The following is a 25,042-nucleotide window of genomic DNA, read 5'->3' as shown; positions in this document are numbered from 1 at the left end:
TCTCAGAGGCGCGTTCCGGCCGCGGTCCCGCCCTCCGGGCCGTGCGATTGGGCCGCTCCAGGGGTGTGCGGGAGGGGCGGGGCGCGCGTGGGGGGAGCCGCGGGGGTGGTACGGTCCATCCGCGGGGTTTCCGACCCCGCCCGCAGCCGGCTCCCGGCGGTTCAAGTTTCTGCGCCCAGAGGACGCGGCCTTGGCCAATCCCAGGGCTACAGGGCGCTTTTAAAATGCAGGTACGACTGCGGGGAGGGGGACGGTGGGAAAGGTAGGGCCGGGCTTCCCTTAAAGGCGACGCGCAGAAATAGCAGTCGAGCCCCCTCCCCGGCCCGCGTCCCCCGCCCTCCTCCCTCTCCCCAGATAAACAAATACCCATGATCTGGGCTACGGCGCCCCTTCTCCCTCCCGGGGGCACCAGAGTTCAGGGCAGTCGGAGACTCAGCGAACAATAGGACTGTGACATGGGGGTCGCTCTTTTCCGCAGCTGGGCGGCTCTTTGTCCCCTTCCCTGCCCCCAGGCTCCTCCGCCCCCGTCCCCACCCGGGTCTCCTGCCGGAGCGCGCAGCAGGGCTGCGTCTCCCCTCCTAGCCTGGGGCTGAGCTAAGCGCTGGCGTCCGCGCCCCGGCAGGGCCAGGGCCTTGCCAACCGCGTCCCGCAGCGCGGTCCGTACTCTCTGCCCCGATGGGGCGAGAGCGCCGGGAACCTGCCCCCTGCCCGGAGCGGCGCTCGGAGCTACGCTCCCCCTCCGCCCACTCGACCGCTAAGTCCCTGGGATTCGGGAAATAATCTGCAGTTTGCGGGGTGGAAACCACTGGGAAGGTGGGAAGGTCTCCCACAGGGGCCTGAACGCCGGGGTCCGGGGGCGCCAAGCCGGCCACAGAACTGCCCACCGGCGGCCCTCGCGGGACCCCGGTCCTTCCCACTGCCTGTAAGTCTGTCTCGTTATCCTCCAGTCTCCAAAGCGCATTTACGGCGCGTCTACCGCCGGCAGGCGGGGTGGGGGGTGTCCCCTCCCCCGGAACCTGCAACGAGATCAAACCCGCGCACGCGACAGTGAGCGGCCCACTGCCAGGAGCGCGCGCCCGCGCAGCAGCTGATGCCCCGTTTACAGTTGCTACGCCGTTCATTCAGCTGTGTACTCAGCGCCTACTCGCCGCGGGGCCTGCTCCAGCCCCGGAGAATTCTGCAGGGCACCGGACTGCCCTCTGCGAGGGACTTGGCGTCCTGGGAGCAGGATGGGGAGAAGACAGACGAGCTAGATCACGATAAAACTTGTCTTAAGTGCTATGCGGGGCATTAAGTCGAGCTGCTGTCGTAGAAAGCATAATCAGTTACTTTAGATCCAGCGGTCAGGGAGGTCGGGAGGCACATCTAAGCTGAAGTCTGACTGACAAGGTACAAAGATAAGGGGAAGGGCATTCCAGGCAGCGGGAACAGCCAGTGCCAAGGCCCTAGGGCTGGCCTGTTACGGGCCTGTTCCAAGGCCAGTGGGGCTGGGGGTTGGCCAGGGAAGAGGCGTGAGAGCTGATGTCAGAGGTCAGAGGTTAGAGGGGCCAGATCATGTATGATTCCAAGGCAGCTGGGGAGGCAGTGGGGGTTTTAGCAGGGAAGCAACATGACCTTGTTTACCTTTTTAAGAGGCTCACCCTGACCCACATGTGGAGAAGAGATGGAGGGGAGTACACAGAGAGGTCCAGATTCAATATCTCGTCTTCCACCTGTTCGCCACTCTCTCCAGACAGATGCTCAGGAGAGGGTGGTGGGGAGAGGATGGGCTAGCACAGCTTCCAAGGTTAAACCCAGGGATGCTGAGGGTCTCCCAGGATCTGCCCAAGTGAGCCAGCTCCTGAGGGGAGGGGACATCCTTCCCTCTGAGGCACTGCTCTGCTGGCCCAGCACAGCTCAGTTTGAGTTTAGAGAGGGAGGGGCTTTCAGCTTCTGCCTGGGGGAGCTGCAGGTCTGTCTTAACCCCCAGGAAGCCAGATTAACTTCAAGGAGCTCCTTGCAGGCTCCCTGCAGAATGAAGCCTGTGCAGAGTTGCTCCTGGGAGATTAAAGCGTAAACGTTGGATACACCATAGGAAAAACCCACCAGCTCACCAGGAAAGTGGCTGAGATAGCACTGTGCTTTGTGAGAACCCCCTCCCCATTCGTGCACAGCTCCAGGTGGTTCCTCCGGCCTGTTATCTCTGCCCCCTGATCCTCCAGAGCTAGCAGCTTCCGCTGAACTCCCAAGAAAAAAGAGAAGCCTCTATCTAGACGGGGTTTATTTGCGTCATCTACAGGCTGTGTGGACCAAGGACCAAGAGTTCCTCTGTGGAGTCTTGATAGCTTTGCTCACGTCCTCAGGGTAGAACAAAGACAAGGTGCTAGCGGTGGTGGTACTGGGTGGCTTGAGGGAAGGTCTCTTTGCTCCCCACACGAGGGCTGGGAATGCTTGGGCAAAACAGGATAGGACCAGAGGAGGTGAGAGGGCCCAGGGCTGAAACAGGGTCCTGAAGGAAAAGGGACTTCCAGGCCAGAGCCACCTCCCGGAGGGCCCATATAATAGGGTCCAGGAGTAGGTACCATGCCTCCGGAGTGCTCACAGCCCAACAGAACCAGGAGCCCAAAATGTCACGTGACTTGCTTTTTTTTTTTTTTTTTTTTTGGTCTGAGACAGGGTCTCACTCTGTCTCCCAGGCTGGAGTGCAGTGCAGTGGCACTATCTTGGCTCAGTGCAACCTCAACCTCCAGGCTCAAGAGATCCTCCCACCTCAGCCTCCTGAGTAGCTGGGACCATAGGCACTACCATGCCTGGCTATTTTCTTTTTTCTTCTTTTTTTTTTTTCCATAGAGACAGGGTCTCACTCTGTTTGCCAGGCTGGTCTCAAACTCCTGCGCTCAAGCAATCCAATCCTCCTGCCTCAGTGACTTTGCTTCTTAAGCCCCTTGGTCATGACAATTCTGCTTTGTTACAAAAACAGTAAAACTGGCCAGGCGCGGTGGTTCACTCCTGTAATCCCAGCACTTTGGAAGGCCGAAGTGGGCGGATCACGAGGTCAGGAGATCAAGACCATCCTGGCTAACACGGTGAAACCCCGTCTCTACTAAAAATACAAAAAAATTAGCTGGGCGTGGTGGCAGGAACCTGTAGTCCCAGCTACTCGGGAGGCTGAGGCAGGAGAATGGCGTGAACCTGGGAGGCGGAGCTTGCAGTGAGCCGAGATCACACCACTGCTCTCCAGCCCCTGGGCAACAGAGCGAGACTCCGTCTCAAAAAAAAAAAAAGAAAAGAAAAGAAAAGAAAACAGTAAAACCAAATCATGGTGTACTACTAACACAGTCATACTCTAGGTGCCCAGGAAAAGTAGTTGTGAGTCTTTTAAAAATAAAGGTGCCCCACCAACATTCTACCCCTCTTTTTTAAAAGAATCTACCAGGATATGTGTGTTCATTTGTGAGAGCCAGCAGGGGCTGAGAACCGGTACACTAACACGTAGTAGACGCTAACACATGGTCGACAAAATACTCCAAAACCTAGGGCCTGTGGGGGGAGTGCTGGTACAAGCTGGTGACAAGCAGAGTGTACCCCTCACTTGCAGGGGGAATGGGCTTTCTTACTCTTTTCTATGGTTGGGGCTCTGAGCTCCAACCCCAGAGGCGGTACCATGTGGTGTTTGCTGAGTGAATGTCAAACCTCTCCGTGCATGACAGACTGAGTCTGAGGCCTTCATTTTGAAGGTGAGGAAAAACAGAGCCCCAGAAGGGAGATGCCTTTCCCAAGATCACTTTCATTCATTAGCTCAGTGAACATAGAGGAAATCTATGAGTATATATGCATTTATGCACAAACACATTTAAATGGGCATGTATATACACATTGCAATGCATTGTGGTAAGTACTGCCAACAAGAATGGCCAGAACACATCATTATAGGAGCGTGCTCAGGCACTGGGAATGGCTTCCTAGAGGAGTTGAATCTTGAAGGAGTTTGTCATCTTGTGGAGTGGGGAGGAGGCTCCAGGTGGAGGAAGCAGTACAAGCAAAGGCCCAAAGGTGAGCAGGCGAGGGGTGTGGAGAGACATTATTACACCTTGCAGCTGGGGTATACAGGAGGGAACAGCAGGGTGGGGAAAGTCGGGAAGAGGTTGAGCGATGGAGCTGGGCAGAGGAGGGTTTTGTAAGCCTCAGAAGGAAGCTGGGCCCTTTCCCTGGGGCCTCTGATATCTAATAATAGCAATGACAATGACAATAACCAACAGCACCTGCCACTGATCCTGGACTCGGTATATGCCAATGATTCTAACCTGCCATCTTTTGAGGGTTATAATAAACCTATGAGAAGGTGTCATTAGCCCTTCGAGGATTGAACATGGGTTCTTGTTGGCTTGGTTGTTTGCCTCCAGGAAGCTCAGATCATTGGGCGTGAACTTACAGGCAGTGTTCGGAGGCTGTGGACGCCCAAGGACTCTGGTATGGCCAACAGAGTATGTGGTGGTAGCTGAATCTTTTTCAGGACAGTGAGGCAATGGTGGCTGACCAGGTCTGGGCCAGACTATGAGATATCATCCTGAAAGGCTGCCAGCAGCAAGTCAGGGTCCACTGAAAAGTGGTTAAGTGTCACTAATATGGACAATGTTGACTGGGCACTTTCTAGGTACCCAGCACTGTGCTAGAGTTAGATTGTCTCACTGACTCCTTACTGATACGGTAAGAAACCTCTGTTCCCATTTTATAGAGTAAGAAATGGAGGCTTACCCAGGTTAAGTCACTTGCCCAGGGTCACGTGGCTAGCAAGTGGCTGAATCAGGATTTGAACCCAGGACCATCTGAGCTCCGGAGTGTATCTGACCCCACAGACTACTGTCTCCCACACCTCAGTTTCCTTTCTCAAAGAGGAGGAATGGGGTGGATGCTCTGCGATGTCTCTTCCGCTGTGACTCTGGTTCTGTGATGCTGGGTGTCGGCAAGGTGCCTGGACCCATGTTCACCACCCACTTCCTCCTGCTTCAGACTTTGCCACGTTGTGACCAAGGCTCTGTGAGTCTGATGCCTCTGGATGGCACCTGTGGTCAGAGCTCTCCAGCTATTTCTACTGATAGATCACTGCATGTCATTGTCATTAGCTCAGTCTCCCAGCAACTCCATCACTGTCTGGCTGGGTGACCCTAGACTAGTCCCTTGTCCTCTCAGAGCCCCAGTATTCTCATCCAAGCCCTCCCTGACAGAGCTAGTGTCAAGCACTTGGCAGAGCTCTTGCAAAGCTCTGGGGAGGGGAGCCATGCTTCCTTCCCCATCCTCTGCACCAGGACTGTCTTCCCATTTTCCAGAGGCAAACACGGAGGTCCAGTGAAACAAGGATTGTCCAGGAAACCCCATGCTTGTCCCTGGCAGACTGTGCTACAAAGGATTCTGGGTATGGCCCTGGACTGCCACCTTCTTCCTTCTGGGTGGGTCCAGCCCAGAATATGGAGATCCTCAAGAACACAGAGTTCAGAGGTCATGTGTCTCAACTCCCACATTTATAGATGGGAAAACTGCATGAAGCTGGGACTACCAGTTTCCCTACATGCTGGACCCCCAGGGGCAGCAGTGAGAGGTCTAGGGCAGGATGGGTTCCTTCATCCCCACTGTTAACCAGTGTGCCAGGCAACTTTCTGGAGCTCAGGAAGTCCACACTGCACAGGACGGCTGCCTAGAACTGCTGATGTCGCAGGGCAAGGGTGAAGCTGAAGCCCAAAGGGCCTCATGTGTTGGCCAGAAGCCTCAAGTATCATCTGATGGCAGTGGGGAGCCACAGAAAGGCTTAGAGCAGAGGAGAGATCTGGCCAGACTTGTGTGTGATTAGAAAGCACTCAACAGGAGGTTTGAGGAAAGATCCACTGAGACTAGCAGACAGTGTGAGAGGGCTTTAAGGCCAGGCAGGCCAGAGCCAGAGCCAAGTGGGAGTGGAAGTAAAGAGATCGATGGGGGCTCTCAGCATCTGAACCCCTCCCTTTCCATGACTTCCCAACCAGAGCCATGGAAATTCTCCACCTGCCCCTTTAGCTGCTGACATCTCCTCACACCATCGCCTGATGGAGCAAGGCAAGAGGGAGGCTCAACATACTGGGGCTGGGGATAGTAGAGCTGGCTATCGCCTCGATGCACTTAACACTATTCTTATGATGAACTGGTTCATATTAACAGAGAACACTGAGAAGCATATGCCTGGGAGCCCACCACCCAGACTAAATTATCACTACTTCTGCTTCTGATGCTCCTGCAGCCCCTCCTGGTCACAGGTCCCAGCCTTCCCCGACCCAAGGGTATCTAGGAATCTCAATGTTGTGTTGGTTATCCCTGTGCTTTCAGCTTACCATATTTCTCTAAGATCGTATTTAGACCAGGCACTGTGGCTCACACCTGTAATCCCAGCACTTTGGGAAGCCAAGGCAGGCGGATCACTTGAGGTCAGGAGTTCAAGATCAGCGTGGCCAACGTGGCAAAACCCCCGTCTCCACCGAAAATACAAAAATTAGCCAGGTGTGGTGGCAGGTGCCTGTAATCCCAGCTATTCAGGAGGCTGAGGCAGGAGAATCGCTTGAACCCAGGAGGCAGAGGTTGCAGTGAGCAGAGATGACACCACTGCACTCCAGCCTGGACAACAGAGCACGACTCCATCACACACACACAGAAAAAGATAGTGTTTGATTTTGCATGCTTTTGAACTCTGTCTTCATGGTATGGTACTTCATGTGTTCGTTTGCAGCATGCTTCTGTGCTCATTATGTTGGCACATGTGGCTGTAGTTCATTCATTTTCATAGCCATATAGCAAGGTTGCTCAACCTCAGCATGTTTGTGAGGGTCTATTCTGTGCATTGTAGGACATTCACCAGCAGCCCTGGCCTCCACCCATTTGATGGAACTAATACCCCTGTCCCCAGTTTTAAAAACTAAAAATATTTTCATACATTGCCAAATTGCCCTTGGCTAAGAACCACTGCTATCTTAGATCCACTGCATGCATATGTTACCTTTACTTTTCTCCTGTTGAAGGACATTTGTTTCTAGTTTTGTTTGTTTCTTTGTTTGAGACTCTGTCACCCAGGCCAGAGTGCAATTGTTCAATCATGACTGACTGCAGCCTCAACCTCCTAGACTCACTCAAGTGATCCTCCTGCCTCAGCCTCCTGAGTAGCTTGTACTACAGGCTCTTACCACCTGAAAAAAAAATTTTTTTTTTGAGATGGAGTCTCACTCTGTCACCCAGACTAGAGTGCAATGGCACTATCTCAGCTCACTGCAACCTCCGCCTCCGGGGTTCAAGTGATTCCCCTGCCTCAGCCTTCCGAGTAGCTGAGATTATAGGCGTCCACCACCACGCCCAGCTAATTTTTGGTAAAGACAGGGTTTCATCATGTTGGTCAGGTTGGTCTCGAACTCCTGACCTCAGGTGATCCACCCACCTCAGCCTCCCAAAGTCCTGGGATTACAAATGTGAGCCACCATGGCTGGCCCCTTTTTTTTTTTTTTTTTTTTTTTAAAGAAAGATTGGTTCTATGTTGCCCAGGCTGATCTTGAACTTCTGGCCTGAAGTGATCCTCCTGCCTCAGCGTCCCAAAATGTTGGGATTTCAGGTGGGAGCCACCATGCCCAGCCTAGTTTTGGGGGTTTTGTTTTTTTGGTTTTTTCTTTTTTGCTCCTACAAGCAATGCCCTATGGACCCTCTTATACGTGTCCCAACGCACATGAGAATGAACTTTGCTCACATCTATACCAAGACAGAGAATGGCCGGGTCACACAGTACACACAGGTTGGCTAGACAGTGCCAAAGTGCTTTCCAAAGAGCTGGGGCTAATTCACACTCCTGCCAGAAGGATATGGGGTATGTCTTGCCCATCCTTGGTGATGTCTGGGGTTGTCACTCTGGTGGAAAGTCATGCTTGTACTTTCCTTAACCTGTTTTGTCTTTCTTGAGGCTCTGTATTAATTCATTCTCACCTGCTATAAAGAAATACCCAACACTGGGTAATTTACAAAGGAAAGAGGCTTGATTGACTCACAGTTCCACATAGCTGGGGAAGCCTCAGGAAACTTACCAATCACGGTGGCAGGAGAGAGAATGAGAGCCAAGCGATGGGGAGAGCCCAGCCCCTTATAAAACCATCAGATCTCGTGAGAACTCACTGACTGTGAGGGAAACCGCCTCTATGATTCAACGATCTCCACCTGGTCCCACCCTTGACAGGTGGAGATGATTACAGTTCAAGGTGAGATGTGGGTGGGGACACACAGCCAAGCCTTATCAGGCTCTCAGAGCACAAAAGAAGCCCAGGCCAAATTTCATACTGGAGGTGCCCCATGTATTAGGAAGGAAACCCAGAAGAAGAAGAGGAAACAGCACAGCAGGTTTACTCACTTGGGATTTAATTGAAGTGTCTAATCAAATTGATGCTTTCACAGGTACACAAATACAATGTAACATGATTTATGCTACTTATAAGATAATTACAGGGTTTACATCAAGTGACAAATTCCAGGCCCCAGACACATGGTCTTTTTTTGAGTCCAGCTGTGCACTTCTGTAACTGTTGCACCACTCTGCTGGGAGTGGTGAGGCCCAGGCCCACCCATGATATGGGGGTGTTGCTGCCTCCTCCCCAGCTGTGCCCTCCTGGAGGATTAAGCCTTATTTTTCTCTGGGACCCTCCGTGCCTGGCCCCAGGGGTGCCCTAGGGGAATCTGCAGCTGCACCCTCTGGGTCAGGTACCTCCAGCCCCCACAGCCTCTGGATGGCACACGTGCCAGGCCTTGGGTGCTGCCCTAGGCCTGAGGTCTCTACAACCCCACAAAGCCGCCCCACCTGGCCCTGCCCTGGCCTGCCTGCTGCAGAGATCTGAAACCAATCTCCTCTGGTGCCTGAATATTTCATGCAGTGACGGTGGAATGAAAGTCGCAAAGCCCTTCATTGTTAATGCGGGTTCTGCTGGCTGCAGGCCCAGCCCTCCCAGCCCCTCCTGTTTGATACAACAACAGCAGTAACAGTAATTCCTCCTGCACCCCAGGCCTTGTCTTGACCTGCGCTGGGTGAGGCTGCACTGAAATGAAGTTGTCTGAGGAGCCCCAGCTGGCCAGAGAGAAGTGGTGACACATGTAACCACAACAAGCAGACCAGGAGGCCCACTGTTCCCCAGTGACAAACTTCTTTTTGTTTTTTATTTATTTATTTATTTTGCTTTTTAAAAATAAGCCTTATAATTTTATTTTTGAAACTCCATGCATGTGTTTTTTTTTAAATTAATTTTTTTTAGACAGAGTCTCACTCTGTCGCCCAGGCTGGAGTGCAGTGGTGCCATCTCGGCTCACCACAGCCTCGACCTCCTGGGTTCAAGCAATTCTCCCACCTCGACCTCCTGAATATCTGGGACTACGGCTGCATACCCACACCCCGCTAGTTTTTATATTGTTTGTAGAGGCTGGTCTGGAACGCCTGGGCTCAAGCGATCTGCCACTCAGCCTCCCCAAGTACTGGAATTATAGGTGTGAGCCACGTCACCAGGCCTGAATGTGTTTTTAAATTTAAAGTTCCAGGCCAGGCACAGTGGCTCACTCCTGTAATGCCAGCACTTTGGGAGGCCGAGGTGAGCAGATCACTTGAGGTCAGGAGTTCGAGACCTGCCTGGCTAACATGGTGAACTCCCGTCTCGACTAAAAATACAAAAAAAAATTAGCCAGGTGCGGTGGTGCCAGCCTGTAATCCCAGCTACTCAGGAGACTGAGGCAGGAGAATCACTTGAACCCAGGAAGGGGAGGTTGTAGTGAGCTGAGATCATGCCATTGTACTACAGCCTGGGCGACAGAGTGAGATTCCATCTCAAAAATAAATAAATAAAATAGAAATAAACTTAAAATTCCTAGCATAGAGCCTGGGAACTCAGTTAATGTTTGTTGAATGAGTGAATGATAAAGGAGGAAGCTGAGTTAAGTAGAAAAACCCTGGATGTGGAGTCTGTGTCTCTGGCCTGACCCTTACCAGCAAAGTGGCCCTAGGCAAAGCTGCACCTCCTCTCTGAGCCTCTGGATCAGGACCTAAAAACAGGACCATTTCATCCTCCTTGCAGGATGAGGAGATAGTCAAGTGACAGGAAAAGGAGGTGTGAACCCCAGGCCACACGGTGGGGTGGGAGGGGATGCTCTCCTCGGGAAAGGGTTAAGTCCTGTGGGTGCCCCGGAGCCCATGGTCTTCTGAGCGTCTGAAAACCGCACTGAAGAGCCAAGCCTTCTCTCAAGAGTAGCTCGCCCAGCTCAGCCCCAACACCAGGACACAGAACTCTGCAATGAGGATCTCAGCACCCTGAACTCACAGAGCCCCTGTGAGCAAACTAGAGCCCAAGAGGCAGCTAGCTGGTCAGGCTCTCGGAGCAAGGGCAGCAGGTCAGCCCTAGGACTCAGCCCTAGCCACCCTTAGAATCACCAAAAAGCATGTGAAATGCAGATGCTCAGGTCCCGCCCCAGACCAAGTCCATCAGAACCTTGGGAGACAGTGATTTAGCAGCCGAGCTGCTCTGGGCTACAGGAGGCACTTGTTTGTTGCAATCAGGCTGAGCTAGAAGGAGACACCCCCATTGCTGTGGGGGACCCCCCTCCCCAAGCATCTGACCTTAGAGATCTTTCTCTAAGGTTATCCAGATTCCCCAAATGTGCTACTTCGAATGCATACGCCTAGCGACGCGGGAGGGGACGAGGGTTTCCGGAGGTCAGGATAGCATTCACTTAATGCCCTGATTTTTTGTCTCATATCTCATGGGATAAAATGAAAGGAAAGAAAGTAATAAACATATGAAAAAAAAAAAAATCTGAGACTCATGGACACAAGTCTCCCCATAAAAAGGGCCAGCAGAGAAGTGGAAAAAAGACCATATTGGGCACATTATTGTAAAACTTCACAACACCAGGGTTGAGAAAATCCTCAAACCATGGTGGGTAGAGTGAGGAGAAAAGGAATCAGAATAATGTTGACATTCTCAACAGCAAGTCCAGAAACTAGAAGGTCATGAAGTGATGTCTCAACATCCTGAAGGAAAACTATTTCAGTACCAGTGCAGTCCAGTGGGAGGGTAGAGTGAGACATTTTCCAATTAAAAAAAAGAAAGAAAAATTATTTCCCAGACACTCTTTCTCTAAAATTAGGAATTAAACCAAGAAATAAGACATGAAGGCCAGGCACGGTGGCTCACGCCTGTAATCCCAGCACTTTGGGAGGCCAAAGGGGGTGGATTGCTTGAGCCCAGGAGTTCAAGACCGGCCTGGGCAACATGGGGAAACCCTATCTCTAAAGAAAATGTAAAAACATGGGCTTGGTGGTGCATGACTGTGCTGCCAGCTACTCAGGAGGCTGAGGTGAGAGGGTTACTCGACCCGGGAGGTTGAAACTGCAATGAGCTGCGATTGTGCCACTGCACTCCAGCCTCGGTGGCAGTGCGGAAAGAAAGAAAAGAAAAGAAAGGAAGGCAGTTAAAAGAAAAGAAGAAAGAAGGAGGGAGAGAGGAAAAGCAGAGAGGAAAGGAAGGAAGAAAGAAAGGAAGAAAGAGAAAAAAAGAGAGGAAAGAAAGAAAGGAAAGGAAGGAAGGAAAGAAAGAAAGAGAGAAAGAGAGGCCGGGCGCGGTGGCTCAAGCCTGTAATCCCAGCACTTTGGGAGGCCGAGACGGGCGGATCACGAGGTCAGGAGATCGAGACCATCCTGGCTAATATGGTGAAACCCCGTCTCTACTAAAAATACAAAAACTAGCCGGGCGAGGTGGCGGGCGCCTGTAGTCCCAGCTACTTGGGAGGCTGAGGCAGGAGAATGGCGGAAACCCAGGAGGCGGAGCTTGCAGTGAGCTGAGATCTGGCCACTGCACTCCAGTCCGGGCGACAGAGCGAGACTCCGCCTCAAAAAAAAAAAAAAAAAAAAAAAAAAAAAAAAAGAAAGAGAGAAAGAGAAAGAAAGAAAGAAAGAAAGAAAGAAAGAAAGAAAGAAAGGAAACGAAACAAGACATGCGATTCGGACACAGAGAAAGGGAGGCCCAGGGTGAGGGCTTTGCAGACAGAAGCAATCAGCGCAGATTAGAAAAGGAGGCTCCCAAGCTCATGGATTCCCTTGCTGGGGGTGCTTGGCTGTTTGGAGAGGAATATTAGAGCTCTGTCAAAGTTTGGTGAAAAGCCCAGAAAAAAACCAAGCAAGTCAAAACAAGGAGGCAATTATTAATCCCCAGGGAAACCCAGAAGTTGCACAAGGAAGGAAATCCAATCAGGCCATACCATGGCTCAGCTGGCCATAATGTTTATATAGAGTCACGTGCTGCTTCGTCACATTTTGGTCAGGGTCACACACACCACGGTGGTCCCGTCAGATAATATTGTGTTCTTACTGTACCTTTTCTATGTTTAGACACACACATTCTTGCCATTGTGTTACAGTTCCTACAACATTCAGTACAGGCACATGCTGTACAGATTTGTAGCCTAGCGGCAATAGGCTAGACCATCTGGCCTGGGTGTGTAGTGGGCTATCCCATCTAGCATTGTATGCTCCATGACAATGATGACAGCACCTAATGACGCATTTCCCAAATCATATCCTTGTCGTTAAGTGATACGTGACTGTAGCGTAGCGTAATATGTAAACAATACTAATTTGACCAGAAATTATGGTGTAGCAATCTTGGGAGGATGGGGGAGGGGATTGGCCTGTGTGGGGACAGGTGGGGACGTAAGTGGCCTGAAGCCTCCTCATCAGTAAGAGAAAGGCAAGTGAGAGTGTCAGAAGCTGGAGAGCCAGTAAAGAACAGTACAAGTGTGTTATTTTCAAATCTAGAGAAAAGTTGCAGAATCAAATCTAGAGAAAAGTTGCCTCTGGGAACTAGGAATTGGGTAGAGAGAGATAACGCAGGGACTTTTTTTTTTTTAAATAAGCTTTATAGTTTTATGTTTGAAACTCTGTGCATGTGTTTTTAAATTTAAAAAATAATAATAATAAGCCTATCATTGGACCTCTCCTTGCAACAATGGAAGCTAGAGGACCGCAGAACGATCAGTTGCCTTTAAAATCTGGGGGAAAAGGATTTCCTGCCTGGATTTTATGCCCACAGGAAGGATCAACCTTGTAAACCTTGCAAAAATGCAAGGCCTCAAAATAAAATTTAAGTTTAAGTAGAATATAACGACTGTGTACCTTCTAGGAAGCTTTGGTTGCACATGCTCCCATAGGAGCTGAGAACAACCAGGGAGTGTGCGATCACCCAGGAAGGAGGATCCTTCCCAGGGGGCAGAGAAGTGACCCCAGAGCAGAAGATGGGGAACTTAGGGCAAACCAGAGTAGATTACAGACTGTCAGAGCATTTGACAACACCAGCACTCAGTTTAGAGTAGATCAGATGAAAAATTAAGAGACACATAATACCTTGCAAGTTATAAATAAATGCATTCACTCCAGGGCACACACAAACAAAACTGTACAAGAAACTGTCATTGACCACTTCCTGACTTTCATGGAATAATATTTACGCGATCATCATCATAAAACCCTTGACCAGCTATTAACTAAGAAATGCATAAAGCCCTCTAAAGAGGCTGAGGGAGGGGAGGCGGGAGTGGGAGGGTTTCAGAGAGCTGAAGCCTCATCTGTCACCATGAGAAAGAACAGAAATGTCTAGAATTGAAAAATCAAGAAATAGCAACGTAAACATCTTATGAGAAATGTGGAGACTGCAAAGCCAGAAAGAACAACTAAATGTGGAAACTGGTTGCTCTGGGGAGTGGGGAAAGGGAGGGGTGGGGAACCATCTCATTTCCTTGCAAGCATCTTAGTGTTCCGTGCTTGTTTTTACCCTAAGTGCATGCATTATTTTATTTAAATATCAACATAATTTATTTAAATAGTGATAAAACCTAGCTCTGGGCTGTGGCGTGTGAAACAAGTAAGGAGGGCGAGGAATATTGCCTGATGGAAGCTCGCAGACCAGACCATCACCACCAGCAACACCCCAGGCCAGGGCCTGCCTGCTGGAGAAGGAAGCCTGGTCAGCCCCTCAGTTTCCCCAGTCATTTCCAGTTTGCAAAGCACTCTCTGGGCTGTTTCCTCCTCCTATCCTCCCAACAAGGCTGCAAGGTGGGCAGGGATGACTGTGCCCATTTTACCTGCAGAAACTGGGACTATTGGGCATGAGTTTGGAGGTCCATAGCAGATTTCTCCCATGGCAGGTGTGCCAGCGAAGGCAGGTGGAGGACCCACCCAAGAGAAAGGGACAGGCAGTCCCAGCTGGAATTTCAGAGCAAGGAGGCACCTTGCCTGGTCCAGGGGCTCCCAGGGGGGCAGCTACAAACCCTTCCCTTCACTGTACAATCTGCTCTTAGTCACACATCCCACCCTCAGTGTCTGTCAGAGGGAGCCCTTCACCAAGCAGGTGGGGGTTGCCCTAGAGAGGGGACACCGCCATCTACCAAAGAGGAAGCACTGGCACCAACTGGGGCTGCACAAGACTTGGCATCCTGGGAATCTCAGAGCTTTGTCCTGGAAGCCCATGGGAGAGCGGGTCTGGGAAGTGGCCGGGCTGCCTGGCGGACCCGTGGAAGGTCCACCCGGGCCTGAGGAGCACTAGACTGGTCCAATCCTAGAGGACGCTTCGAGATACTGAGTCCCGTTAGGAGGGACTCACCCAAGGAGTGAAACGCCCAGCTCCCTGCTGGGCTCCACATTTAGGGCTTCTCTTTGCCTCATGGTTGCCAGGAGATGCATGAGCTTCAGCTTCCAACTCCCCCTTGTAGCCTGATGTCCCTAAAGCCTACCTCTCCAGCCCTGACCTGTGCATACAGCCACTACCTGAGGTTCACTCTGGCCTCACCCAGCCAGCTGAAAACCTAACAGCATTGGCAAGGCCTCTGCCTGGCTTTTCCTTCTCTCAAAGATTCTCTGGAACTCAGCTCAGCTGCTTCCTTCGGGTGCCTCTTCTCCATGGGGCCCCTCCCAATGCCTAGGCCGGTGTGGGCACAGACACCCTAGGAACACTGCTGGCTCTCAGGGACGCAGGTAGAAAAGCAATGGGAGGGGTGCACATCTGGTGTGTGGGGCTGGCCAGTGCACCTTGGAGCTCACTCCTCTCTGCAGAGCCCGGACCAGGGCCCGGCCGGGCAGGAGGAGCACGGAGAAGCCTTGCAGAAACATCATGCCAGGCCTGGGCACAGCTCTGGGCACTGGGATGTTCTCAAAGCAGCCTATGTGGCCTGGGGACTGGGGAGGGTGAGAGGGAGACAGGAGCTGTGTAATTTGCAATTGGTGGCAGTTCCTCACGGAGCCTCACCATGATCTCACTATCCCTCCCGGAACCCTGGGGACTGGCCCTGGTGCTGGGTCCATTTTACAGATGCCACAACTAAGACTTAGAGTTGGCTGGGCACGGTGGCTCACGCCTATAATCCCAGCACCTTGGGAGGCTGAGGTGGGCAGATCACAAGGTCAGGAGTTCGAGACCAGCCTGGCCAACATAGTGAAACCCCGTCTCTACTAAAAATACAAAAAATTAGCCGGGTGTGGTGGTGGGCATCTGTAATCCCAGCTACTCGGGAGGCTGAGGCAGGAGAATTGCTGGAACCTGGGAGGCAGAGGTTGCAGTGAGCCGAGATCGCATCATTGCACTCCAGCTGGGGCTACAGTGCAAGACTCCATCTAAAAATATATATATATACACACACACACACACACATATATATACACATACATATATATACATACACATACATATATATATATATATTTAGAGTTTAAATAAATGCATCCTTGAAGCTGCAATGTAAGCAGGGGTTCTCACACCTGCGTGATGATAAGACTCAGTGGGATACTTGCTAGGTCCCCTACCTGGAGATGGGAGTCACCACCTCTGAACTGGTCTATTTGCCAGTGTCAGGGTAGGGATCAGGCTGGGATGTCAAAGTTCAGGAACCCTTGAGTGCTAAGCCAGGACCTCCGAGCCCCCCGCCCCCCATCCTCCCCATTTGCCCTGTTTCACAGCCAGGTGATATTTATCCCAGCCGTGGTTCGTGGCTGTTCCCACTGCTGGGCGCTGGTTCTATTATACAGAACTCCTGTGGGAACGTGTTTGTGCACAGCTTTGCTTTCCTGTTGGATTGTTTCCTTGGGGTAAGTTCCCAGAAGTGGGATTCCTGAGTGGAAGGAGGGATACTTTCCCACCCCTAATCCACATCCTTAACAGAGGCTGGCCCCAGGATGAGGATCCGGCCTTTCTCTGGCTTCAAGGAGGGGCAGCCAGCAATCCCCGCGTGGCACTTCCGGAGGAAAATGACAGACCTTTCCCTTTCCTGTAAGAGCTAATTACCAGCTGGATGATGCGTTCACGACTGTCAGGGCAATGAGGACCCAGGTGACTCAATGCCATCTTTCTTGGACCTGCCTGGATTGCTCAGCCAGCCAGTGATGGATTTTTCTCTGTGGAGGTCACAGGAAACAAGAAAAGCATCCCTCGGCTCCCCAGGGAGTCAGGTCTGTCAGCAGCTTTGGGAGAGGGCAGAAAGAAGGCCTTGAAATCCAGTGGGCAGATAATCTCTCTGCCCTTCCAGACAACAAAGAGCTTCTGGCCCCTGGCCCCTCCAACCTGCCGGACAGGAATGGCTGGCTGAGGGTCCGGGAACCCCTGCCCTGACCTGGGCCTCTTGCAGGGAGTGCCCTCCCCCTTTTTCTCCCTCCCCATCCCAGCACCCCCACATCCAGGTCAGAGTCCCTGGCTAGATCCAGACTCTGAGGGGCAAGAGAAGAGGGGTGTCCAGGCTCCTTCTCAAGGAAGCCCCTTCTTCCCCCAAGGGGGGCTGAGGGCAGGCGTCAGCCCTTCCCAGCTGTCACCACTCAGGTGCGGGGTGGGGGGGTCAGGAGCAGTGAGGGAAAGGGGGACAGGGGCCGCTGTGGGAGGGTCACTTGTGGGCAGTGGCCTACCAGCTTCCCACAGGAAGGAGGGGTCTCGGCTTCCCAGGGCTCTGGCCGGCTGCCTAAGCACAAGGGTCACTCTCCCTCTGCCTGCAGAACATAGGCAGGCCAGGCCTCTGGGCAGGGCCCATCTCCGGAGCTCTCTAGCCCGTTTCCCTCTGAGGACACCCTCTGAAAGAGCAGCAGAGTCAGACCTGGAGGCTGGCCCCGCCCCTGCCGCCAGGTCACTTCCCCACGAGAGTGCGGATTCTCCGAAGGCAGGTCTGGGGTCTGCCCTGTCCCAGGTTCAACGTAGTGAGTTCCCTGTCCCTAGAGGTGAACAAGCTAAGAGAGCATGGCCATCTTGCAGAGGTATAGAGGGAGTGCTTGCTGTGAGTACCCACCCTAGGTCACCATCTGACCACGATTTGCCCTACTCTTTATGTTACGCCCACTTTTCTTTTTTTGAGACAGGGTCTTGTTTTGTTGCTCAGACTGGAGTGCAGTGGAGCAATCTCAGTACACTGTAATCTCAACCTCCCTGGATCAAACCAACCTCCCACCTCAGCCTCTCGAGTAGCTGGGACTACAGGCAGGTACCACCATGCCTAGCTAATTTTTGTATTTTTTTGTAGAGATGGAGTCTCACCATGTTGCCCAGGCTGGTCTCGAACTCCTGGGCTCAAGTGATAGTTCATCGCAGGCACAGAAGGCCGCCCTCTGTCCTCACCACCCCACCTCTGCTGTCCAGCTGGCGAAGGCCCTCTCTGATCTTGAGGCAACTGGGATGCCTGTTCCTGGGTGGGACTGGGGGATTTTCTGTGGGTTACACCAACCCCAGCTATTGTGGGTGGGCACTGGAGCCTCACAGGCTCTGCTGAGTTAGCCCCATCCTGGTGCAGGGGAACTGGCTGATTCCTCCCAAGGACTCGCCCAGGTCAGGACACCCATCCAGGACCCACTGACCACAGATGTTTTTAGAGAACTTCCTGCGGGCAGGCCCAGCAAACAGATCTCTCCATCTCAACCTCAGAGGATTCCCTTTTTTTGAGACACAGTCTTGCTCTGTCGCCCAGGCTGGAGTGCAGCGATGCAATCTTCGCTCACTGCAACCTCTGCCTCCCGGGTTCAAGCAATTCTCCTGCCTCAGCCTCCCAAGTAGCTGGGACCACAGGTGCCTGCCACCACGCCTGGCTAATTTTTTGTATTTTTAGTAGAGACTGGGTTTCACCGTGTTAACCAGGATAGTCTCTATCTCCTGACCTTGTGATCTGCCCACCTTGGCCTCCCAAAGTGCTAGGATTACAGGCGTAAGCCACCGGGCCTGGCCAAAGATTCACTTTTTAAACACAATTTCAGGAGGCAGGGGGAAAATAGGACCTTGCCATCAACTTGTCAGTTTGTGCAATTGACCTGTTGCACCTGAAAGCAGGCTATTCTTGTTCTCCCTGTTCAATTCCCTTCTGTTGGTTTCAGTCTCTGGTTCCACCTTCTGAGGTTTCTGGAAATGTAACGTTCTCATGGGACATTGCCTTTGGCTCGCCTGATAAGCTCTAATGGCTCCATCCAGACTCGATTGAAACAGGCAGGGATGAAGGCAGAGATCTGTGGCCCACCCTTAGAGACCCTCTCACTCTAGGTTGCACTGATTTACAGAGTGTCACCCCTGGGGTGCTCTGTCCAGGGAGTCGTGGTGTCTCCTCATTGCCCTGCTCTCCAGCCCACAATTTCCATCCTGCTCAAATGACAGCATGAAGAGCTTGCTCCCCGACAACTGTCATCTGTCACATGGCTGTGTGACATGGTGCTGTTTTTGCCACCAATGCCCTATCCTTCTTCCTCACCTGACTGACTCATGCCAGGACACAGCTTTATGAAATTCTTTCCCATGATCCCCCCAACCTGTCTGGCTCCCACCAAATCCCAGGGTCCCCAGTTATGGTAGCAACATACTGTGCTGGCCCTGTCTGCCTACCTGCTCGGCCACCCTTTCCACTGAGGGGTCTTGAGTTCCCCGCAACCCAGCCCAGGGTGAAGCCCCTGCAGAGGCAGCACCGTGCTGTTGAAAGAGCCCAGGCCTGGGATCAGCCAGGCTTGGGCAAATGGTTGAACCTCTCTGAGCTTCAATTTCCTCATTTGTAAAATGGGATGGTCACCACATTAAAGAGCGCTAGTGAGGATCACAGGCCAAGAGCATAAAGCACTCAGCATGCTGTGAACTGAACGAACGACAGCTTCCATCCCTGTCATCAATTTCATAGCCTACCTGGGAGTTAAGACAGAGGCAGTGCAAAGTGCTGTAAACAAGACCCATGTGCTATGGAACTGCCAGGAAGGGCAGCAATTCTGAATGGGGAGCTGAGAAGGTGTCACTGCAGAGACGCGTGTGCTGAGCCTGAAAGGAGGCTCCCATTCCTGCAGGCGGCAGAGCTGGGGAAGAGCATCCTAGGAAGACAGCCATGCACACACATGCATGCCAGCACAGGCTTTTATCCTTTTAATGGTGTATGTGATTTAATAGGGGTGTAACGGTGCCTGGGAGCTGCCTTAGCAGTTTTGAATGCCTATTACCCTTTAAGGCTGGCTCTGAGAGAGCCACAATTTCTTGAGGTATGAGTCCACGGAAATCACTCTCCATTAGCATGAGATTGTGAAAAGAACTCAGCCCGGGAGAATTCTGGAGAGTTTTGGGAAGTGGTGCAGTTGAGATGACAGTAGACACTTTTTTTTTTTTAGGCAGAGTCTTGCCCTGTCCCCCAGGCTGGAGTGCAGTGGTACGATCACAGCTCACTGTAGCCTCAGCCTCCTGGGCTGTGATCCTCCCACTTCAGCCTCCCAAGCAGTTGGGACTACAAGAGTGCACCACCACACCTGGCTGATTTTTTTGTTTTCTGAAGAGACAGGATATTGCTATGTTGCCCAGGCTGGTCTGTAAATCCTGGTCTCAAGCAAACCTCCAGCCTCGGCCTCCCAAAGTGCTGGGATTACAAATGCGAACCACCACACCTGGCCCTGAAAGACTCTTGAAGGAAGAGGATGCAGAGGCTCCTGCCTGCAACAAGCAGCACCGGACTCCCCTCCCGAGGCTGCTGTGCCTGTGATTTGAGGAGCTCAGAGATCTTTTCCCAGCAGCCCCGCCAGGGCCGGCCCGACAAGCTGCCTACAATTCCATCATCACTCATCCTAAAATGTAATATTTTGTCTAGGAGAGGGAACACTTTGCTTTATTATTGAGGGAAAAGGAAGATGGAAACTTACTTTACTTGAGTACCTACTATATGCCAAGCATGAAATGGGCACCTCTCACATTGCCTTTGAGCCCACAAGGCAGCCAGGCCAGACAGGGGAGCTACTCACGCCTTCAGGTGAGAGAATGGAAACTCAGAAGGGGCTGAGGCTTGCCAAGAGCTTGGCAGACCAGAGTGGGAACCAGAGCTGACTCTCCACCCTTGCTTCGGCCACGGCACTCGGCCACTTCTCTTCTTCCCTGGCTGTGGCTCCCTGGAGCATGGGATGAGATAAAGCAGGGTTTTGGGGCACTCGGGCCTGGGTTCAGGGGCAGACCTGCTGCCAATCAGCTCTGTGGCCTGAGCAGTCGCATCTTGGGTGTGTCTTCATCTGTGGATGGGCCAGCAGCAGCACTGACCCCACGGGGTTATGGTGGGGACAGAAGGAGCTACAAAGTCCGTGACACAGCACCTGGGCCAGGGCTCAGGAAGGGGCAAGACTGTGTTGTCTTCTTACCAACTCCCACATGGTCAGGCATTTACAGCCCCAGCTCCCAACCCAGGCACACCTCACCCCTTCTCTGACCTTGACAGCAGCAGGCGTGGGATCCAGCTCCCTGTCCCCCACGTCTCCATCCTGGAGGATCTGAGGCAGAGCAGGCAGCGGCCCAAGCAGTTGGCCTGTGAGTGAGTGTGAGTTTGTTTTTGGGGCCAGGCAGCCTCTGCAGGCCGCCGGCGCCTTCTGCCTCCTCCCTGCACCACTCCCAGCAACCGTGATTCTCCACTCTCTTTTCCCCAGGAACCTACGTCAGGGAACCACAGAGGCCAAATTCAGAATCCCCACTTGAACCACTGACCTTTTGCCCTCTCCAAGGCCGGAAGCAAGCCCTTGCCTGCTGCCTGCCTCAGTTGCCCCGTCTGTAAAGTGGGCAGCCCATCAAATTCACATCTCCCTGGCTGAGAGTCATCTGGAGAAATAATGAGTATGTGACCTAATGAAAATTGCATGGTGCCTGCCAAGCAAAGTGGGTAAGCCACTGGCCCAGCACTGTCATTACAGGAAGTGAAGCAGCGTGTGGGCTGATGGCTGGTGAGGGGTGCCGGAACCTTTCATCATGGGTTCCCTTGGGAGGCCAGGTAGGTCAGCTTTAAAAACACACAGGGCTGCGGGGCCTGCCTTCCTGTGGCTTCCAGGCCAGGTTGTCCAGAACTCTGCCTGTGTAGCCCCGCCCTCTGGAAGCAGGAACCAATGCACCTGAGCAGCCTCCTCCCATCTGCAGAGGAGGAAGCTAAGGTGTAGGGGGGGTCAAGGTACTGGCCTAAGGTCCCACAGCCAAGGGGTGGCTGGGAGGTGCAGCCAGGTCTGCCTGGCACAGAGTCTGGTCTCCTGACGACGACGCCAAGCTGGTTATTACCGTCACCACAATAGAATACTAATAATAGTTGTCAAAATTATTATTATTGTGGAGGGCTGTTCTCCAGGCAGGCAGGTCTGGGTTGCTGCGTCACTGGGGACAGATGGCTGGCTAGTGCCCACAATGAGGCAGGGTCCTGTCCCAACCAGCACTAGGAGAATGCTGGAGACAGGAGGCTGAGCCCATCCTGCAGCCTGGGTCAGCAGCCTGGGGCCTCACCTCACCCTCCATCCAATGCTGGGCGCGGGCGGCCTCTCCAATGCCCATCTGCCCTGGAGGGCTCTGGTGATGGATACGGTGGAGATTCATTGATATGAACATTAAACATTCAACCAGAGGCACTCACCACTTTTATAAAACACAGTCCCCCGTGCCAGCCAAGAACCCTGAGTTTCAAAGGCTTCTGCTCTTGCTGGTGAAAGGCTCCTGCATGGACCCTGGATTTGGGCTGCCAGAGCCCAAAGCCTAGTGCTTGTGCCCACTCCTTGTGTGACCTTGGGCAAGACTCCCCACAAGTTGCTCTGTTTCCCCATCTGCATGATGGTGCAAAATTCAAAGTCGTTGTGAGGATGAAGTGAGCTAGTCCTGTATCTGGCCCACATCCATGCTCAATGAATGCCTGCATTGCTATCCTGTCAGGTGGGTGCAGCCAGAGGAGTGGTCGGCCTGATGCTGGAGGAGTCACTGAGAGATGACTGTAGACTGACTTTGACTCTATGAGAATGGGTGGCCTCTCATGTAGTCAATGTGTGGCTGCTGTGGCTGTGACATTCCCATGACCCTAGCAGGCATCTACTATGGGCTGGTGAAACCAGAGAGCTTGCTGGCCATGGGGATACAGGTGTGTGTGTGTGTGTGTGTGTGTGTGTGTGTGTGTGTGTGTGTGTGTGTGTCTATGCATGTGCGATCCTCAGGGCTCTGAGACCGCAGGGAGCCTGCAAAACAGGTTCCCGGCTTCCCTGTTCCCATCAGGATTCCAGCTGGATCTTGTTCTGCTCCGTCCTGCCAGCCCCGACTATGGGAAAGATGTGGAAACTGCTCCGGACCCATTCCTGGCCTGCGGGACATGGCCCATCCAGCTACCCCCACTCTGGGCTTGGAGGCTAAGGCCACAGCCTGGAGATCAGGGAGTTCAGTGCCTATGTCAGCCCCAAGCTGGCCCTGTGAGCTCCCAACAGGATGGGTGCCCAAACTGCAGTTTGCCTGAAAGGGATGGCTCCGTAGACACAGGCCTGAGAAGGGCTGGGGTAATTTCTTTCTGCTCTCTGAGGCAGTATTCTAGGTCCTGGGGATCTGGGGCATGACCAGGATTCCTCTCTCCCCGATGTCTGCCCTGCATACTCTATGCCTAGGTGACACAACATAGGATTCAGGGGCTACAGTGCCCAGCTCAGGCCTTCTGAAAGCTGGGCCTGCAGGCTCCTCTGTGCTCCCCTCTTCTGGCTCCCTGAATCTGTTCCTCCTCCCTTGAAGCATCCCAGCCACCCTGCAGAGCCTGATGCAGGGCTTACCCCTGGGGGAATATTGGGGCAGTGAAGGAAGAGAGTGATACATCACTGAATGGCTCAGGATAGGGAATGCACTAGGGACTGTGCATGACATGGAGTTAGTGCTCACCAGGACACTTGAACCTGAGTCTGTCAGAGCCCAGAGCCAGAGCTCTCGCTCACAATGTCACACCACCCCTTTCATCCATCCATCTGTCCAGCTATCCATCCATCCATCCATCTATCCATCCACACACCTACCCATCCATCCACCTATCTGTCCCTCTATCCATTCATCTACTCTTCCATCTTCCCATCCATCCATCCACCCACACATCCATCCATCCATCCACCCACTCACCCACCTACCTATCCATCCATCCATTCACATATTTGTTCCTCTGTCCATCCATCTACTCTTCCATCTTCCCATCCATCCATCCACCCACACATCCATCCATCCATCCACCCACTCACCCACCTACCTACCCATCCATCCATTCACATATTTGTCCCTCTGTCCATCCATCTACTCTTCCATCTTCCCATCCGTCCATCCACCCACACATCCATCCATCCATCCATCCACTCACCCACCTACCTACCCATCCATCCATTCACATATTTGTCCCTCTGTCCATCCATCTACTCTTCCATCTTCCCATCCATGTATCCATCCATCTGCCCATCCATCCATGTGCCCATCCATCCATCCATCCATCCAACCATCCATCCATCTGTCCATCCATCTGCCCATCTACCTGCCCATCCATCTGTCCATCCATCTTTGTTTACATTTCTTCATTCAGTACCCATCTCCTAAGCCCCTAGTGGATGCCAGGCTCTGTGCCAGGTGCCAGGGTGCCAGAGATGAATGAGTAGAGGTCCTGATACTCATTCAGGCTGGAGAGACAAGTCTGGGCATTGTTTCAGTGGAGCGTGGGATAACAAACGCTCTGGAAGTTCAGCCCAGGAAGCTGGGGCAACTGCAAGAGGCAGAAAAGTGTTGCTGAAGTCCAGGTAATCTGGGCTTGGTCAGAGAACGCACTGAGTTGGGGAGCGCATTGGAACAGGCCTTGAGGGCTAGAAAGGAAGTCACCAGGCAAAAAAGGGGACTGTCCCTGTCAGCCCAGACAGAGGCAGGTGCACACACAAATGCAGGATGGGAAAGGTACATTTGGGGACGACAAATGGACAGAGCAGAGTCAGCATGGTCAGGATGGGCTGGGAGGAGAGGGCAGGAGAGGCCCCCGGGGAGGAAGGGCTGGAATGCCTGGTCAAGGGTCTGCACCTGATTCTTTTTATTTTATTTTATTTTAATGCTGAGATGAGTTAAGGCTTTGGGGGACTGTTGGGAGTCTGCACCTGATTCTTTAGGTAGTGGGAGGGGCGGCTGTTAGGCAGGGAAGATGCATGATCAGTTTGGCAGTCCTAGAGGGGGATGGATTGGAGGTGGCAGGCCATGAGGGACTGCTGTGATGGGCCAGACGACCAGTGCTGGTGGGAGGACCGAGGCCCAGAGAGAGGCAAGACCTGCCAAAGTCCTACAATGAGTGCTCCCATGCAGGTGGGAGCTCAGGGCCCCAGGTAGCATGGCAAAGGGCCCAGGTGCTGAGGCCATGGGACTGGATGGGGCAGGTGTGCTGTGGCTTTGTGTGGGGGCAGTCTCTTCCTTTCTGTCCTCTCTGAATGAAAACAACACCAATGGCCGGGGGTGGCAGCTCATACCTGTCATCCCAGCACTTTGTGAGACCAAGGCGGATGAATCACCTGAGGTCAGGAGTTGGAGACCAGCCTGACCAACAGGGTGAAACCCCATCTCTACTAAAAATACAAAAAATTAGCCAGGCCTGGTGGTAATCCCAGCCAGCTGGTAATCCCAGCTACTCAAGAGGCTGAAGCAGGAGAATCGCTTGAACCGAGAGGCAGAGGTTGCAGTGAGTTGAGATCGTGTCATTGCACTCCAGCCTGGGCAACAAGAGTGAAACTCCGACTCAAAAA

General features: G+C 52.7%; 2 long non-coding RNA genes across 2 annotated transcripts; one reads left to right on the top strand and one right to left on the bottom strand.

Annotated features, from left to right (window-relative positions):
* Positions 1 to 76: 76 nt before the first annotated feature.
* Positions 77 to 25,042, top strand: LOC117071408. Its single transcript, XR_004432283.1, has 4 exons — positions 77 to 230; positions 20,939 to 21,276; positions 22,527 to 22,717; positions 25,009 to 25,042. It is a non-coding gene; the product is annotated as an uncharacterized LOC117071408 (long non-coding RNA).
* Positions 20,305 to 21,075, bottom strand: LOC117071409. Its single transcript, XR_004432284.1, has 3 exons — positions 20,997 to 21,075; positions 20,726 to 20,820; positions 20,305 to 20,413 (listed from the first exon to the last, which is right to left on the bottom strand). It is a non-coding gene; the product is annotated as an uncharacterized LOC117071409 (long non-coding RNA).

This window comes from Trachypithecus francoisi, unplaced genomic scaffold, assembly GCF_009764315.1.
Source record: "Trachypithecus francoisi isolate TF-2019V2 unplaced genomic scaffold, Tfra_2.0 Lachesis_group3, whole genome shotgun sequence".
NCBI classification, from domain to species: Eukaryota; Metazoa; Chordata; class Mammalia; order Primates; family Cercopithecidae; genus Trachypithecus; species Trachypithecus francoisi.
The sequence above is the reverse complement of the archived record's forward strand: the minus strand, read 5'-3'. Positions and strand labels throughout refer to the sequence as shown.